Genomic DNA, 14,765 nt, shown 5'->3' on the forward strand with positions numbered 1-14,765 from the left:
TATATTCCCACCAGTAGGGTACAAGGATTCCAGTTTTATCACATCCTCTCCAACACTTGTTTTCTCATTTTTTGTTTTTGTTTTTTTGTTTGTTTGTTTGTTTTTGATCATAGCCATCCTGGGTGTAAAATGTATTTCATTGTGGGTTTTTTTTTCTTTTTTTCATTGTTGTTTTAATTTGCATTTCCCAATGATTAGTAATATTAAACATATTTCATGTGCTTGTTGGCCATTTGGACATCTTAGAGAAGTATCTATTCATGTCCTTTCCCCATTTTGAACTTTTTTTTAATTGTTGCTTTTGTTGAGTTGTAGGAGTTCTTTATATATTCTGGATATTAGCCCTTTATGAAATAGAGGATTTGGAAATATTTTCCTTTATTCTGTAGGTTGCCTCTTTACTCTGTTGATTATGTCCTTTGATGAAAAATTTTTAAATTTTGATGTACTAATTTGTCTAATTTTTGTTGTCACTGCTTGTACTTTTGTACTCATAGCCAAGATTCAATATTATGAAGATTCCCTTATATTCTCTTCTGAGAGATTTATAGTTTTAGCTCTTACATTTGGGTCTTTGATCCATTTTGAGTTAATTTTTTGAATATAATATAATTGAAGGGTCCAGCTTCTTTCTTTTCATGTAAATATCCAATTTCCCAAGGGCATTTTTTTGAAAAGACTGGCCTTTCCCCATTGAATGTTCTTGGCACCTTTGAGGGAAATCATTTGACTGTATGTGTAAGGGTTTATTTTAAGGCTCTTTATTCTTTTGAAGTGGCCTACATCTCTGTCTTTATGCCAGTACCACACTGTTTTGATACTGTAACTTTGTAACTGAAAAGAGACCTCGAACTTTTTCTTTTTCAAGATTGTTTTGGATTTAGGGACATACACCATCTTAACCAAATAGTAAACTTTAACATTATCAGTAATGAGGACAACTGTCATTGTTGTCACCCTCTGATAGGATGCACCAAGAAGAACACAACATCACTTCTATGTTATTGCTACCAAACAAAAAAAAAACCTCTTTTGAATAATGAAGACATACCAGACAAACCCAAACTGAATGATATTCTGCAAAATAAGTGGCATAGATTCTTCAAAAATATCAAGGTAATGAAAGACAAAAACAGAAATAATCTTCCAGATTAGAGGAAATGAAAGAGACGTGATAATTAAATGCAATAAGTGATCCTGGATGGGATTATAGATTTTTAAAGAATATTATCAGGAGGGGCACCTGGGTGGCTCAGTGGGTTAAAACCTCTGCTTTTGGCTCAGGTCATGATCTCAGGGTCTTGGGATCGAGCCTCGCATTGGGCTCTCTGCTCAGCAGGGAGCCTGCTTCCTCCTCTCTCTCTCTCTCTGCCTACTTGTGATCTCTGTCTGTCAAATAAATAAATAAAATCTTTGAAAAAAATCTTTGAAAAATAAAATCTTTGTGCTTACTCTTAAAAAAAAAAAAAGAATATTATCAGGATAATCAGTAAACCGTGAGTGAGATCCGTAGATTAGGTGATAGTATTGCTTCTATGTTAATTCCCTAAATCAGAGTTATTACATCCACAACTTACTCTTTTCTCACAATTTACTTTCAAATGATTATACTAGATGTATATTATACAAAATTATTTTATGTATAAATATCAAAAATTGTAATATATATGGAGCATGTACAGAGACAGAGAGAGAGCAGGAAAGAGAAAGAGACAGATAAAATGATTAAGCAAATGTGGCAAAATGTTAACAATTAAATGTCACCAGTTAAAAATAACTCTTGGGAGTTCTTTGTACTATTCTTGCAATCTTCTGTAAGCTTAAAATTAATTCAAAGTAAAAATGTTTTTAAAATGGAAAAATGATGGCCAAATCTAAGCATTTTCAGAAAAACAAAAGCTGAGAGAATTTGTTGGCACTAGACCTGTACTGCAGGAAATACTTAGGAAGTTCCCAGGGCTGAATAGAAATGATCCCAGATGGGAGCCTGCATCTGCAGGAAAGAAAGCTGTGGAAATGGTAAGATTTCTGAACTACACTTTCAGGCTTGTAATTCAATATGGTGGATTAAGTATGTGTGTTTAGCTCCAGTCCCTCCAATCCCTAAAAATGACTGTACTCACAAATGAATGAATGAGCTCACAAAAATAAATAGAGGGCATCCGTTGACCTGAGGTTTCAACAAATTTCTGGAGACCAAAGTGGGAAATAGAGTAAATATTGAATGAGGCAGGGAGGAGGAAACATCACTTAAAAATGGGGCGCCTGGGTGGCTCAGTGGGTTAAGCTGCTAACTTCGGCTCAGGTCATAATCTCAGGGTCCTGGGATCGAGTCCCGCATTGGGCTCTCTGCTCAGCAGGGAGCCTGCTTCTCTCTCTCTCTACCTGCCTCTCTGTCTACTTGTGATCTCTCTCTGTCAAATAAATAAATTTAAAAAAAAATCTTAAAAATAAATGCATGGTGGGTGTTGTAGCAGAGGAGACTGTACAGATCTCTCTCAGAAGTTTGGAGGGCTTAGAACTCAAGAAGTTCCAGGTCTGCAGAGATAGAGTAAATGGGGCTGAAAACAGAGGAGTTACTGGATAGTCTGTAGATAGAATATTCAACACCGGACGCATCTCTGCAGATAATGCCTCACTCTCTCCAAGCAGGAGGAGACACAGATAGAAAGAGTGAGAGGGAGACATTGATTGATTGATTGAGTCAGTGTCAAAAGAAATGGAAAGATACTTTTTTTTTTTGCATGTATTGTGAGAAAGCTTAAGGTCTAGTCTCTTAGGAAATTTTAAGAATAAAATTTATAATATTAATAACTATAGTCACCATGCTGTACATTAATTAGATCGCCAGAACTTAGTCATCTTATAACTGGAAGTTTGCACCCTTTAACTGACATCTCCCCATTTCTCCCCACCCTCCACCTTGGCAACCACCATTCTTTTCTCTGATTCTATGAGTTTGACCTTTTAAAATTCCGCATATAAGTGGGATCATGTAATAGTTGTTTCTCTGCGTCTGCCTTACTTCACTTAACATAATGCTGTTAAGGTCTACCTATGTTGTCCCAGACAGCAGGATTTCCTTTCTTATTTCTGCATAATATTTCATCGTGTAAATTTAACAAAGCATATGTATATTAAATCATCACATTGTACACCTTAAAAAGACAAAAAAATCACATTGTACAACCTAAATAAATACAGTTTTTATTTTTCAATCTTAATAAAGCTGGGGGGGGGGGAAAGAATTTAAGCAAATTTCTGAAACAAAACAAACAAAAGCACCAAAAAAGTAAAGAAATGGAAGAATTGTCTCACAAGAAATTGGGCGGTGAGCATGTGAATTAGTGCCTTGGCACACAGCTCTTTCTCCTTCCATTTTATGAGGCTCAAAGCTGAATGGCTGCCCCCATCTGTTCAACTAAAATGATGCTTGCCAGTTGATAAGCCCTGCCACAGACACATAGCTGATGATGAGCTTTTCTATTGCGTCATTCTTTTTTTAAAATTTTTTTAAAATATTTTATTTATTTATTTGACAGACAGAGATCACAAGTAGGCAGAGAGGCAGGCAGAGAGAGAGAGGAGAAGGCAGGTTCCCTGCTGAGCAGAGAGCCCAATGTGGGGCTTGATCCCAGGACCCTGGGATCATGACCTGAGCCGAAGGCAGAGGTTTTAACCCACTGAGCCACCCAGGCCCCCCACTATTGCTTCATTCTTAAGTATGGATGGGAAACCAAAGCCAGAAACCAAAGGCAGAACTGGGCAATATTAACAAAACAAAACAAAATTTAGTCCCTAGGAGTTGATTCATGGAAAAAAAAAAAACTTTAAAAAATTATAATTAGTATCCTCAGATATATATTTTTGAGGGAGACGGAGGAGAGACAGAGAGAGGTGAGAGAGAGAAAGACAGAGTTCCCAGAAAACAAAAGAATTGAAAACAATGCCTCAAACTAGTATCTACACACCCATGTTCATAGCAGCATTGTTCAAAATAGCCAGAAAGTGGAAGCAGTCTCAATTGTTCACTGATAGATGAATCGATACAAAAATATGGTAAATACAATGGCCTTACAAAGAAAGGAAAGAAAGAGAAAATTCTGACACATGGTACAACATGAATGAACCTGAGGACATTATAGTAAGCGAAGTAAGCCAGTCACAGGAAGACAAATATTGTATGGCTCCATTTATATGAGATACCTAGAGTAGTCAAATTCATAGAGGCAGAAAGTAGAATTGTGATTGCCAGGAAATTTGAGGGGTGGGGAGGAGGTTAGAGCGTGGGAACATGGAACAGGGAATCGTTTGATAGAGTTTGGATTTTATTTTTATTTATTTTATATTAAGATAAAGTTTTAGAAATTGCAAAATAATGTGAACATACATAACACTGTTGAACTGCGCACTTGAAAATGGCTGAGATGGTAAATTTTATGTTATGTGTATTTTACCATAATTAAAAAAAAATAATTTAAAAAGACCCTTGAGGGTAGAACCACCCGCCCCCCCACTAAAGTACAGATTATAAAATTGGGGAGATAGAAAATAAAGTTTCAACTCTTTATTTGAAAAAAGCTTCAACACATAGAATCAGTTTTACCTTCATGAATAAAAGAAGAAGAAACTTGTAAAAGAAATGTCTCAGTTATTTACACTTTTCAGAAAACAGTGATGTCAATTCAAGTATTAATATGAGCATCCAATTTACTGAATAAGACAACCAATAATTGCGGACTTACAGGGGTCAGAGTTATATTTCATAAGACATGAAATTTAAAGTCCACAGTTCTAATTTTTAAAAAACAATTCTTTTTTTTTAAAGATTTATTTATTTATTTGTCAGAGAGAGAGAGAGAGAAATAGCACACAAGCAGGGGGAGCATCAGGCAGAGGGAAAGGGAGAAGCAGGCTCCCTGTTGAGCAAGGAACCCCGGATCAAGACCTGAGCCAAAAGCAGACGCTTAAATCACTGAGCTGCCCAGGCACTCTGAGACAGGATTATTCACTCCCATTCTACTCTCTTTATCATCATCCTTCTGAGATGGTTTTTTTTTTTTTTTTAAGATTTTATTTATTTATCTGACAGAGAGAAATTACAAGTAGGCAGAGAGGCAGGCAGAGAGAGAGAGGAGGAAGCAGGCTCCCTGCTGAGCAGAGAGCCCGACGCGGGGCTCGATCCCAGGACCCCGAGATCATGACCTGAGCCGAAGGCAGCAGCTTAACCCACTGAGCCACCCAGGCGCCCCCTGAGATGGGTTTTTTAAGAAGTGCAAGCAATTACAACTCAAAAGAGTTGGTAAGAGGGGCACCTGGGTGGCAGTGGGTTAAGCCTCAGCCTTCGGCTCAGATCATGATCTCAGGGTCCTGGGATCGAGCCCTGCATTGGGCTCTCTGCTCAGCAGGCAGCCTGCTTTCCCCCTTCTCTCTCTGCCTACTTGTGATCCCTCTCTGTCAAATAAATAAATAAAATCTTAAAAAAAAAAGAGTTGATAAGACACCAAATGATGTGAGCAAACTGAAGTGTTATAGAAAGTGTTAACTAGAATCCTCAAATGTAAGCCCTATAGCTATGTAGAAAATACAACTCTCTAATTCTACTTTTCTCTAATTAACCCACTTGTAAGTCCTAATGGCACCAGGTGGTGGAAATTTAACTTATCAGCTGGAACGCTCTCTCTATCTGGGCAGGCTGACAAGCCAATCCTGTTTCAAATCTCATCTCTTGAGGGAAGTCTCCTGGGCCAGGTTGGACATCTCCCCTGTGCTTACTCAGCTCCAGCCCTGTTAGCCTTTTTGCCGTTCTGGAACACAGCAGCATCTTGTCAACTCAATTGCCGTTCTCTTTGCAGAAAACACTTCCAGATCTTTATGCAGCAGCTTTCCTCACATCAGTAGGGATTCTGCTCGAAGTTCACCTCCTCGGAGACAGTGTTCCCAGCCTCCCTCTACAAAGGCACCACCCAGCACTCTGTTCATTCTTCAGAGCACTTACCACTGTCAGAAGTAATAGAATGTATTTATTTGCTTTCTGATGTGCTCTCTGTGTCCCATGTGACAACATAGACTCCAAGAGAGCAAGAACTTTGTCTTTTTCCCACCGTGTCTCTGGGGTATGGAACAGTGCTTGGCACACACTTCGTGCCTGGTAAATATCTGTTGAATGAATGAATGGTCAATGTCACACCAATCTCTTCTCTTCCAAACTTTCTTCTGAGTGAACTATTTCCATCTCATTTTGGTCCGAAATTTATTCTTTTGTATAGGGTTTCATGAATCTTCTCCTTAATGAAATTACCAGCTACTAGAGTACAGAGGCTGGGTTTTACAATTTCTTACCATCTTCCATAATGGCTGGCACAGATTGGGGAACAAAGTGCAATGTAAGTTTTTTCTGAATTATAGTGGGAAGATTTGGGTTAACTTATGCTTTAAAATGAAGCTTAAAATGCCATATACTGATTGGTTTATCCTTCATATGCTATAATTTGAATATTGGGTAATTTTAAAATTCAGGCTTTTTCTAATCCAGGAAAGTCTACAGGTAAATGCGTGTGCGCGCGTGTGTGTGGGTAAGTGTATACATGGGGCCAGGTCTATCCATTTTTCAGACAGTAATTGGTAAGATGGCCTTTCAGAAAGGTTTGCTTGCCTCCCTGCCAATTTTAAATGTGGCCCGGAGTCAGGATGACCATGCAACCCTCCCAATGGCTGTGTGCCCCAGCACACAGTGACTGTCTATGCAGAGGAGTGTCTGGATGCTATAGATATCCATGTTTACTGAATTTGATTAGTGCAACATATCCACAAATTAACATCAACACAAGTTCAAAGTGGAATCCCAAAGTAATTACTAGGAGACCCCTTTTTTCAAATGAATTAAAAAGTTACCAAGTGTCCTATCTTAGAGTGATAATTTCTATCTTCTGGCTCTGTTGTGGCCTCTTAGAAGTTAAAATATGGTATTTCTGCCTTCTCATGCAAGGTTTGTTTTTTCCTTTCTACCTAGTAAACTTTGAGTTTTTCTTTTTTACCCTCTCTGTATTCTTTTTTTTTTTTTTAAGATTTACTTATTTAGTTAGAGAGCGAGAGAGAGAGAGGGCAGGGAGGAGGGGCAGAGAGCGGGAGGGAGAGAGAGCCAAACAGACTGCCTGAGCACAGAGCCTACACAGGGTTTGATCTCACAACCCTGAGATCAGGACCTGAGCTGAAACCAAGAGTTGGAGGCTTAACTTACTGCACCGCCCAGGCACCCCATGCTCTCTCTGTGTGTTTTGTTTTGTTTTATTTATTTGACAGACAGAGAGAGAGAGATCACAAGTAGGCAGAGAGAGAGGCAGAGAGAGAGGAAGGGAAGCAGGCTCCCCGCCTAGCAGAGAGCCCGATGCGGGGCTCGATCCCGGGACCCTGGGATCATGACCTGAGCCGAAGGCAGAGGCTTTAACCCACTGAGCCACCCAGGTGCCCCTCTCTCTGTGTTCTTAATGCAGTAAAGTTTCACATTATTCTTTCACTTAATAGCTTTGTTTCATAGAGGGCTTTCTTAGGCGAGAGTATCTCTGTGTACAGCTTCTGTGAGTGATGTCAGTTCAATTCTGGAAAAGTTGTTTTAATTACTGCTAGCTCTGAAATGGTCAGAAAAGCACCTCATTACTATTCGTCTGAACTAATAACTTCTTAGGTTTTTCTAAGTGGGACTAGGAGGATATATCTATTCAACAAAGGAGAAATGGATGGTTATGCAGTGATCAACTGATTTGGGGACTGTCCTCTGTGGCTTCCTGGGACTATACTTTCAGCCATTTTGGGGTTAGCAACACAGAGCCCATAGCAGGTGCTCAACAAATCATCATCGACTAATGAGTGGTGCCCACGGAGGTAGATTTGTTTCTCTGGAGGTACTCTTCACAGCCGTGATGTGGGAGGAATTCCACTCTAGATTCTAGTCCAAGTTCTGCTATTTTTCTACCACTGTATCTCTCAGCATCTTTTATCTAAAAGAACAAGAATCCCTGTTCATCTCACGGAATTATTGAGAGGACAAAATGAAAATACAAACATGAATGTATTTTGCAAACTTACGGATACAGCAAGGCAGCAACTCAGCCTTGGGATAGCTGGAAAACATGTCCCTGATTGACATACACATTTCAGGGAGGCCAGAGTCCCCTAGAATCCAGTACCTCATCAGCCTAGGAAGATTTGAGGAGCTGATGCCTCAGGAAAAACTCTCCTGAGGGACCCACATATCCAGTGTTCCCTCGGGCTGGTAGCCAGAGGGCTTGAGCAGCAGAAGGGTTCTTTTATAAAACTCAGAGCTTCTCTGAGAACCTCAAAGCTTCTCTAGAGCTCAAGGGTGGGCCCGGGGATGCCTCTAACATGAATGAGCCATTTTGTTTCAACTTAGGAGAAGGCGTGGTGATCAACATAGCTCATTTTCAATGCCAGCTTAATGTCCCTGTTTCCTCTTCGCATTCTCACAGTCTCTATCACTTACCTGTCTCAGCATCTACGCACACATTCCCTTAACTAAATACATTTCTTAACCTCTTCTACCAGTCAGGACAAGCTAAGTTTGTCCATAACACCAAATAATCCCTGAATCTCAGTGGAATAACACACGACCATACTGTTTACTCCTCACTCACTGAGTTTGGCCAGTGGAAGAGAGTAGGCAGGCTCTGCTTATCTTGATTTCTCTCAGATCCAGCAGACGTAGGTGCCAACTCACTCAATACTTCCCTTATAACAAAGGCAGGGCAAAGAGAACATGGCAAACCAGATGCTGTGGTTTTACCCGGGAGTGACACATGTCACTTCCACTCGTATTGCATTGGCCACAGCAAGTCATATCCCAACTTTCAAGGCATCAGGAAAGTATAGGCCTACCACATGCCTGAGAGGAGAGTAGAAATATTTGTTAGACTGTACAATTTACAACCAGGCTTTTTGTGGTAGGCAGAATAATGACCCTTCCAAGTTGTTCAGGTCCTAATTCCTGGATTATGTTATGTTATGGAGCAAAGTGGAATGGAGTTGCAGATGAAGTTGAGGTTGTTCATCAGCTGACATTAAAGTAGGGAGATTATCCTTAATTATCCAGGTGGGCCCAATGTAATCACAAGGGAGAATATGGAAGAGGGAGGCAGAAAAGGAAAGTCAGAGTAAGAGATGTGACATCAGAAGCAGGATTAGAGATAAGCAATGCAGCTGGCTTTAAAAACGGAGGAAGGGGACCATGAGCTAAGTAGGGAAGCCACTGCCTAAGTACGCAGCCACTGGAAGGTGGAAAAGGCACAGAACATTCTGCTCTAGAGCGTCCAGAAGGAGTAAAACCCTGCAGGCCCATTGATTTTAGTCCCGGAGGCTTGTGTCAGACTTCCGTACTACAGAACTGTAAGGTAACAAATGTGTGTTGTCTTTTTTTTTTTTTTTAAGATTTTATTTATTTATTTGACAGAGAGAGATCATAAGTAGGCAGAGAGTCAGGCAGAGAGAGACGGGGGAAGCAGGCTCCCCGCTGAGCAGAGATCCCAATCTGCGGCTCGATCCCAGGACCCTGAGATCAAGACCTGAGCCGAAGGCAGAGGCTTAACCCACTGAGCCACCCAGGCGCCCCATGTGTGTTGTCTCAAGGTACGTTTGTAGCACTTTGTTACAGTGATAATAAGAAACAAACACATCTCTCCTTTAGAAAATCACATTTGTTTTTCTAACTATAAAAGGAAATCAAATGTAGAATACATTTGATTTGATGTTGACAAAATAAAATATAAAAAAATCCCTAATACAAGTTTCTGTTGTGGACCCTTTCAACATTATTTTCTGCACATCAGCACATATGTATATTTTCATGCATGTGCTACAAAATTAGATCATGTAGCATAGTTTTACAGCCTGCCTTTTTAGAAGATTTTGTTTGCGACACAAAGAGAGAGAGAGTATGGGCGGTGGAAAGGGCAGAGGGAGAGGGAGAAGCAGGCTCCCCAACTAGCAGAGACCCCCACACGGGTCTCAATCCCAGGATCCCGAGATCATGACCTGAGCCAAAGCTAGACACTTACTGAGCCCCCCAGGTGCCCCATAGCCTGCCTTTTTATTTAACAATTGATCTTGAGCATTCTCCTATGACTAAGGTGTTTTAACTATTACGTCCAATACAATATACCCCTTTGAGAACCTGAGATGTGACTAGTCTGAATGGAGATGTACTATACTTGAAAAATAGACACCAAGACTTAGTATGGGAAAAGAATGTAAAGATCTTACTAATAAGGTTTATATTGAGTATATGTTGAAATAATAATATTTTGAAATAATAAAATTATATGCTGGGTTACATATGTCACTGAAGTAAAAAGGATACCATTTTAGAGAGGAGAAAGCAGACTTAGAAAGATTAAGAAATTTGCCAGCCAGGAGGTCATGAGCTGAGACTCAAATCCAGGTCTGATAGGCTCTAGAACAGAACCCACATAAGCCATCCTCTCTATTCACCACTATCATTTAGGTTCTATTCATGTGTCACCGTGGATTATTATGAGTGGCCCCGTGCTTCGCTCACTATCCAGTGCTCGTAAACCACCACTCAGCATTCCATCCTGGCCAGGCTCTGTTCCCTGAGTGTATCTGTCTTTGCCACATTCTTCTGACCAATTTTGTCTCTTAGATTTCTCCACTTCTCCAGGTCTCTCCATTAGACTAAGCTTCATTTCCATCTCTTCCATGACTTCCCTAAAGCTTTCCCTAATTATTCAACAGACAATCCCTATGAATTCTGAAATTTACTGCTTGCTCTCTGGGCCAGTTGTAGGGGTGGGAAATGCGAACACATTACCACCTGGGCAAATCCCATGTAAAGATTTTTAGCTGGGTAGATGGTTGGTAAGAGGTCTGAAAAGAATGTTACTGAGGTAGAAACCCACTTGGACCCTCAGTGAGCACCTACCTTTACTGTGTGGCTGAAAGTTTTCACCCCAACAGTGTCTGTTGAGAGCAAAATTTCCCTGATAAGAATGTACCTCCTTGAAGATTTGTCCTACTATACAGCAGAACCTGGTACATAGTAAATGTTTCATCAATATATGTTGAATCTATACCAGGTCTATTTTGTATCCTAATGTATTTTCCACAGCGCTTGCTGAATTGACTTAACGCTATAAATCCAAGTTATTTCAATGAAAATCAAGCCTGACACACCTACCATACGACTGCCTTACCCTTACACACCACTTTCCATCAACTTCCAGTTGCCTTCTTTTAAAACACTCGTCTTAACAAAAACCCTGTCACAATACATCCATTAGAACTTGTTCAGCTCTGCCAGACGGGTAATTGCTTCTGCAGTAGCTGGGTCATGTCTGTATGGAGACATATTGCCCACCACTTGGGACTGATACTAATCTGTTTATGTCGGTTTCATTGGCTGCGCTCTGAGCTCCTCGAACTTGGCTTAGTAACCCTTTACCCAAACCAAACGATTATTCGCATAAGGTTAGTTAATAATGAAAATGACAGTTTGTGCCCATGGTTTGCGGGATGGTGGGCCCAGGATGATTTGCACTCTATTTGTAAGGTACATTTAAAAATATTACATACTGAATATCATTGTATCTCTAATAAACTCATATCAACTCTGTATATGAGTAAGATTAATATCTCCAAATTACTATGGAAACAGACTTAGAAGATCAAGCCTTTAGTCCAAGCTCTCACAGGGAAGAAACTAACCACGCACTTCAACTAGAGCTGTGAAAGTCGGGAGGCGCGCCGGAGCTCGTTTGAACTCTTCCGGCCACCGTCGCTGGGTCCTTTCCGCCGCTTCTTCTTCTGCGCCTGCGCACGGCTGGAACGCCGTCCATTTCATTATCTGTTAGGAAGGACGTTAGGTTGAAGTTGGTGTAGAGGTGAGTCGTGTTGCTTTTGCGTTCTTCCTCAGGGTTCACCTAACTGCTGGGTTCCGTTGCCTTCCCTCGCTCATCTCTGGAGTTGAGTGCTGTCCGTATTTCTGCGGTCGGGGAGCCTCACTTCTCATAGGGTCGACACCCCTGCACGCCCCCGCCGCGGCCTCAGGAGGGCTGCGGGCAGGCGGCGGGGTCGCCGGGGCCGGGTGCGCTGCAGCCGTCTGGAGGAAGCAACTGGGATTCGGAGGCGGTTGGCCCGCCTGGTCTCCGCTGTGTTTTTTCCCCAGTGTGACCTTGGTTAGGTCATTTGACTTGTCTGGCGCCAGGGTTTTCACCCGTGATAAGGGAGTTTCTTCCTCAGGGGGTCGCGAGGCAAAGGGGCAACGTGGGGAAAACAGCAGCGTCTGCTCGCGGTCGGTGCTTGCTTGTTGTGTGGTAACGTTGGTAATTCGCCTGCATAAGCTGGAAAAGGGTCCCCGTGCCTGATGGCGGGGATGGGGGCGGAGGGAAAGGTGAGCGTCCTGCAGCCTCCCAGCGCTCCCACGGCCATTCATCCCAGCCCTCCAGCCTCCTGGGCCTAAGGCCTGTGGGACAGCGCAGCAGTCGCTGGGTGGGCCCTGGAGGCCAGGGTTGGGCTCCTGCCCGAGTTTAAATCGTTTACCCCGTGACCTTGGAAGTTACACGTCACCTCCATGTGCCCTAGTTTTCTGGTCAATAAAATGGGACTAATGAGCTGATACTTAAGTTCTCAGAAGAGCAAATGGCTGTAAATGCGTTTGCACTTGTCAGTCTAGAGCCCCTGCTTATCTTAACTGCGATTGGGAGATTTGTAGTTTTTGCTCCCCACTTTGCCGCAGTGACCTTGCTTATTTAGGATTGTTGTTCAGCGTGCGGGGCGGGGTTGGGGGGGGCGGGAGGCAGCGAAACCCTGAAGCAGACTAAACCTTTAAACACCTTAGGCTTAAAAAAATAATAAAATAAACACCTTAGGTTTTGTGGGAGGAATTATGCCTGTGCTCCTCTGGGTACTAAAATGAATTTTGTGTAAGAGTTCTTTAGATATCTTACTGTGTTCTCAGAGTTTTTATTATTTTACTTATCAAGGAGAATAACGACCATGACTTCCAGTGCTTTGACGAAACCTCAGATGCGAGGCCTTCTGGCCAAGCGTCTGCGATTTCATGTTGTTGGAGCCTTCGTTGTATCCCTGGGGGTTGCAGCTTTCTATAAGGTACGTATGTTTTTTATTTTGGTCCAAAAATGTGTGTTTTAAATTTGAAAATATTTTCATAAGTAGTTCTGAATCTTTTTTTTTTTTTAAGATTTTATTTATTTATTTGACAGAGAGAAATCACAAGTAAACAGAGAGGCAGACAGAGAGGAGGAAGCAGGCTCCCTGCTGAGCAGAAAGCCCGATGTGGGGCTCGAACCCAGGACCTGGGATCATGACCTGAGCCGAAGGCAGCGGCTTAACCCACTGAGCCACCCAGGCGCCCCAGTTCTGAATCTTTTAAAGAAACTCCTCTAATGTGCTCCCTTCCTTCCCCCACTTAACTCAGTGTGAGAGGAAAATACCTCATATTCTCCAGATAGCTTCTTCTCCATCTTTAAAGGAAGCTGTATTAGTTTGCTAGGGTCCAAAGTACAACACCTTGGGCGGCTTAAAACACAGAAGTGTATTTACTGTTCTAGAGGCTAGAAATCCAAGATCAGTTTGGCTGCGAGGTTGAAGGTTGATATCCCTTGAAGCCTCCCTCCTTGGCCTGTAGATGGGTTTCTCCCTTTGTCTTCACACAGTCTTTCCATTACCATATTTTTGTTTGAATTTACACTTGAAAGGATGCTAGTCATATTGGATTAGGACTCACCCTCCAAAGGTCATTTTAGTTTATCTCTTTAAAGACCTATCTCCAAATACTGTTACATTCTGAAGTACTATGGTCTTAAGACCACACGAATTTTGGAAGACAGTTCAGCCCGTAACACACGGATATAATTTTATTAAAGCAGAGGGATGCGGAAGGTGGTGTTTGACAGCTTGAAGAATTTGTTGCCACAGAACTGCATTTTAATTGCTGTGCCTTCTGTGGATTTTAACATTATGCCTTTTGGGGCTTTTTTTTTAATATATTTTTTATATTATGGTAAACTAGAGATAAAATTTAGCCATTTTTAAGTGTACAGTTTGGTGGTATTAAATACATTTCTAATGTTGTATGACCATCCCCACAACCTATCTCCATAACTCATCTTGTAAAACAAACTATATCCATCCCTTCTCCATCCATTCTGTCAAACATTTCTTTCTGTATCTTATTTTGACTCACTCTAGGTACCTTATGTAAATGGAGTAATACATTATTTTGTCTTTTTTAACTGGCTTATTTTAGTTAGCTTAATGACCCTCAGGTTTATCCATATTGTAGGATATGTCAGAATTTCCTTCCTTTTAAAGAGTGAATAATATTCTGTTGTATGGGGTACCTGAATGGCTCAGTTGGTAAGGTGTCTGCCTTTGGCTCAGGTCATGGTACCAGGGTCGTGGGATTGAGCCCCATGTCTGGCTCCCTGCTCAGTGGGGAGCCTGTTTATCCCTCTCCCTGCTGCTCCCCCTGCTGTGCTTTCTTTCTGTCAAATAAGTAAAATCTTAAAAACAATTCCATTATATATCTGTACCACATTTTACTTATTCATTCACTTTTGATGGACAATTCCATTATATATCTGTACCACATTTTACTTATTCATTCACTTTTGATGGACATTTGAGTTGCTTCCATGTTTTAGCTATGGTGAATAATGCTTCTGTGAACATGGGTTACAGGTATCTCTTCAAGACTCTGCTTTTAGTTTTTTATA

General features: G+C 41.3%; 1 long non-coding RNA gene across 2 annotated transcripts in view; it reads left to right on the forward strand.

Annotated features, from left to right (window-relative positions):
* The first annotated feature begins 9,610 nt into the window (after positions 1-9,610).
* Positions 9,611-14,765, forward strand: part of LOC125096742 (uncharacterized) — a 49,952-nt gene continuing 44,797 nt past the window's right edge. Inside the window, exons 1-3 of one of the 2 annotated variants that reach the window (XR_007126371.1) lie at positions 9,611-9,639; positions 11,684-11,909; positions 13,011-13,137. This is a non-coding gene — a long non-coding RNA (uncharacterized LOC125096742). The remainder of the gene's footprint in view (positions 9,640-11,683; positions 11,910-13,010; positions 13,138-14,765) is intronic. The other variant, XR_007126372.1, reaches the window with a different exon arrangement.

This window comes from Lutra lutra, chromosome 4, assembly GCF_902655055.1.
Source record: "Lutra lutra chromosome 4, mLutLut1.2, whole genome shotgun sequence".
Classification (NCBI taxonomy): Eukaryota; Metazoa; Chordata; class Mammalia; order Carnivora; family Mustelidae; genus Lutra; species Lutra lutra.